This window comes from Aptenodytes forsteri, unplaced genomic scaffold, assembly GCF_000699145.1.
Source record: "Aptenodytes forsteri isolate BGI_AS27 unplaced genomic scaffold, ASM69914v1 Scaffold408, whole genome shotgun sequence".
Lineage (NCBI taxonomy): Eukaryota > Metazoa > Chordata > Aves > Sphenisciformes > Spheniscidae > Aptenodytes > Aptenodytes forsteri.
In genome coordinates, this window is record NW_008796048.1 from 910339 (window position 1) to 915431 (window position 5093).

Genomic DNA, 5093 nt, shown 5'->3' on the forward strand with positions numbered 1-5093 from the left:
GGCGAGAGGCGCTGCTCCCCGCTCTCGCCCTCCCGCACAGCCCGGGCGGACGGAACCGTTCCTGTCGGATTCCGGCGAACCTGTAATGAATGACAGGACGATCTAGCTCCTTATGTAGCTAACTAGGTCACTGTCAGCACTTAATTACTGTTTGTTTCATTTTAGTGCGTGCCTTATGAATAAACCGGCTATTAGGCTGATGCTTCAAGTAACACTATCCAGCACCAAGGTACAAAATGTCTGTATTGGACTCTGATCTTGTGATGCCAGCTTGATGATAATTACTGTTTTTCATTAGCGATGTCTTGGTTCTTACAGCTTGGTTCTTCAACTTATAGCTGAAATAGCTGGAGATCCCCTATGATAAGGTTGTGAAGCTGATATTAGTATTACACCACCGGTTTTGTCGGTTTTATATTGATGGGGGCTCCCCTCTTTTTTGAGGTAGAGAAAGGGCTTGTGAATTAAGACTTTTTTCTGATTTAATTGTCTTAATATGCATGCATCTTAATGGTATTAAATAAAGGTGATGACCTATTTCTGGTGGAAGTGATAATTTTTAAATGTACCAAAATTGCATTGATACTTAAGAATTATGAAATATCTCTTGTTGCATATTAAAGAGTCAAAGATTAAATGTAGGGGGAAAGGGAAAAAATCTTGCTATTTAGGAAAAAATAATCCTTTTATTGATCTCTGTATAGTACCTGTCAATGCAATTTGAATTTATTTAAATTGTAAAATAAAACCTGTGCTATTATAAACTGCTTATAAAAGTTACCCTATACAATGAATTTTGGTGTGTAAATGTTAAGTATGGAGTGAGCATTCTTGCAGACAGACAGTGCAGATCCAGTAACTGAATTGTCACTATTCAGTAGTGATTGGGTGGTTTCTTGTATGGTTTTTTTGTGTGTGTGTGTGTGCGCGCGTGTGTGTGTGTTGGTTGCTTTTCTGAAGTATAACTGTGCTAAGTGAATCTTCTAATAGCTGTATCCTGTGTTGCAGTTTCATACTTTTTTCTTGAATCTTTAATATTAAATCTTGTGCTTATTACCTATCTGCTGAACTGCTGCTATCCAGAGAGCAGGCCACAGTTGCTCTTGTCAGTGTGCCACTAACTCTGCATTTGCTTTCTGGTGGGTGAAGTATTCTTGCTCATTTCCATTTTCATTTCTGCTTGTGCTGCTCTTGAATTGCGGCAACATTACATTTTGATTAGGGTAACTAGTATCGCTAGCTGAATGCTACTTACATTAAACAGTAAACTGTAAATTCTTAGAAACGGAAGTTAGTGTATTTTATTTGTTTGTGTATATGTGCCTGTGTATATATATGTGTTTTTAGATAATGCAGCCTATTAGATGGACTAGAGAAGACAGTAAATTTACTCTTAAGACTGCAGACAGTAGCATATAATATAGGTGCAATCTGAAAATAAACACAATAATTACAGGATGAGCATCTGGTAGAGGAGAAGGGTCAGAAAGCCAGTGGTAAATTCTAGTGACATTCATCTCAGCCGTTTTTAATAAAAAATGTTAAAGTGTTGGAGTTAACTGCATATGTTAGGCTAAAGACTTCACTGTTTGCACAGCTTGCTGTGACAAATGTACACTTCAACAAGGGGCATATACTCAGCAAGGCATTAGTCCTACCCCTTCTTACTGAATAATATTTTAAAGTTCTTTATTACATTCAGTGTGCTGGCTTCTTTTAAAGATGCTGCTACTTTGTATAGACTGTAAATGGCTAGTCTTCAATGGTACAGTATTAAATCATAAATTAAAGGTCTTAAGCATGAAATGAAATGCTAAACAGTACAGCAAAGGTGGGAAAGCAGATGTACAATATTACAGGCTACTTATGCACACTTGTACAGAATTTCCACTACAGTTAGTGGAACTTAACTACCCTGGCAGGTACAATATTACAGGCTACTTATGCACACTTGTACAGAATTTCCACTACAGTTAGTGGAACTTAACTACCCTGGCAGGCTTCATTTAGATAATCTTTTTTTTTTAAATTAAAAAATGCTTCTACGTTGAAAGGAACCAACTTCTTAAGTTGTTTATTTAAATGACTTATGACACTTCCCTCCTAAATCTCTTAATGCGTTGTGCGCCTTCCTCATTTCAGCTTATTTTTATGGTATTACTATTCAGGAAATAAAACAGAAGGAAAAATGGGCTACATAAACACTGTTGTAAACACTCAAGTAAATTGATTAAACACTTTTTTAAAACATTATCTGTAATTACTGTCATTTTCTAATACTTGCTGTTCTTCACAAAGGTCCACCTCTTGGAAGCAATGAATTTTATGATCATCTAAACTCTAAATTAAAAATGCTTCAAAGTTGAGGGGTTTTCAGTTGTGCAATGAAGTATGAAACACGAAGCAGGAAAACCCTAAATGCAGCTGAAGGAGAAGTAAAAATAAATACGTAAATGCACTCCCACTTGATTTCAAAACTGCAGTGCTTTTGAAATCGTAATTCTTCTGTAGGTCCTGACTTATGTATGCTGAACACTTGGGGTTGCAATACTTTAACAGTAAGTTTAGAAAGATTATCAAATTATCAAATTCATATCCTTTTCTTACAGGCGAAAAATATTTGCTGCATTTCTTAAGTTATCATACCTGTAATGCAGATTAGGGCCTTAATGGTGGAAAATGTTTTGTGGTTCTAACAAGCATTGGTCTGCAGCACAGAAGTCACGAATGTCCTGACAGCAAACCGGTGCAAGTTTTTTAAAAACAAAAAACCATATTTGCACTTAGTAAATTACCTGTTTCAAGCATTACTTTGTGATTACCTCTGTGTTTGTGTGATCTGGTGGATGGCGCACTTCCCCTGCCACTATAGCTGTATGTGTTCCCTGAAATAGCACTAGTGTGATTCATGTTTCTGGTTGGATGTGTGAAAGTTTGACTGAGGTGCAAAACTGAATGTTAAAAAGGAACCGTGCTCAGAAATACGGAAACGATCAGGTTAAATTTGGCTCAAACTTTAAGGGTTTTTGTAGAGTAAGAATGACGGTATCACACATGGGTGGGGAAGGTATAGTTAACTTAAAGCAAAACCAAACCTAATAACAAACATTATGAAGTTAGAAGTGTAAGTGGCAAAATGCTACTAGTAGGAGAGTTCTCAGTATTGCAGATCTGCCAGCAATATTTGCTTGTCACGTAGCACTGTCTCATCTTTATGTTTTTACCAATTCAAATGGCAGTCAACGGTAGCTAAAAATATGTAGAAATTCCTCTGAGTAAGCGGTTGCCTTAGTTAACTTCTATATAGGCATAAATGAAAAGGGAAGTAGTTTGTGCAACTGTGAATGTGTGGACAGACAATACATGCGACAATTTATGCATTTCAATATAATACATGCTGCAAAAGCTTTTCTGAAAACTTAAGTAGTAAATGAAAGAAATACTGATTAAATAACATTTAAACTAACTAATCTATTGAAATTGCCCAAGCAAATCAAATATTTAAAAGCAGTGAAAACACATAAATACCCACAGATGCACTTTTGAAGGAGAAAATTTGTTGTTTAATTGTGATTCTCAGTCTGTTGGTGATCTACTTAATATGGATTTGGTCTTACAGACTGCCGATAGATGAGCAGCATTGCATTGAGTGCTGTTGTGTTGTCCAGATAAAAGGAAGTATCTCTATTTTCAAACTAACTGAAAGGAAAAAAAAAAATCTCAAACTTCTTGCATTGGTCAAACGCCGATGGGACACCTAACTTGAAAATCACACTTAAAACGTTGGACTTAAACTGTTTAACTACAGTAGTGTCTAACATAACCTAAAAAAGCTAGTGAGAAACAGTTTTTGAGGTTGTTTACATATAAAGGGCTATCAAATGTAGTCAAGTATCGGTTCCTGTTGCTTGCAGTAACATGATAGCATTTGAGGCTCTTAGGGGAATCTATGACTCTGTTAATCTACAGATACTATAAAAATGTTTATTAGGCTGAGCTGCTACAATTTCTAAATTTTGAACCTTAAGATCTGTCTTACCCAGAATCTTGTTGCAAACAGAGGATAACTGAAGTTGCTTAGGAAAAAGTAGAAGAAGAGTGTATATATGCTCCTGTATCTTCCATCAATTCTTGATCTTGGGGCTTCCAGAGCTACCAGGATCACTATGTTTAAGAGCGACTGATGCACAGAGCTGGGGCAGTGTCTGATTCTGAGCTGAGATGTAACTAATACTGTTTAGAGAAGAGTGAGCGTAGTCCCCTAACCCCTTACCAAGAGGCAAAAGTACAGTCTGTGGATATTTGGGGTAGCAGTGTTAAAACGTGTTGCACAAACTAGTCTGCTTAGCCTTGTCCTTATCTAGCTTGTGTGCAGAGAGGGGAAACTGCAGGCCAGGGAAAGGTCTCTTCCCTCTATGAGACTCCCTTCCATGTGTTGGAGAACAGTACAGAAGCTGGAAGAATTCTCACAGTCCTGCTGAAGGACTTTTTCCTTAAAAAGGGAGATGAAAGAAAATGTGGGCTCAAGCAAGGGAGTGAGGGAAAACCTGATAATTTTGGGTGGGGCAACCCCCTCTCTAGCGGGCTTTCAGCAGTGTCACAGGTGACTTCAGTTATGTATCTCCTTAGATGTGGTTACCATACAGTTTGTTTCCATCTTTTGCTGATTCAGGAATATTTAGTACTGCAGCTATTCACACTTGATTTGTAATCTTAAGGCTTTCTTTATTGTAAGTTTTATTTCAGTTTCTTGAACACAGACTTCCAGTGACTTAAGTCATGTGCTGCATCAGAGACTGCTTGTAGTGAGTTCCCCAGCGTAAATAGCAGTGCCCTGAGCTTACAGGATGGTCTCTCGTAATGAAACTTCTTCCTCTCATTTCATCCTTCATCAAGTTACTCTAGTGTTAATTTACAAAGTCAAAATAGATTATTTCTTTTTAATGCTACAAGTTTAGCTATATTTATAAGACAGTAAGAGTAAAGTAAGCCTGTCTGTGAGTGAAACCCTTAGAATATTGTTTGATGTTACCTCTATTTTAATAAGTCTGGGCTCATTCTTCACTTTGCTTCAGGAAAATGAAATAATGTCA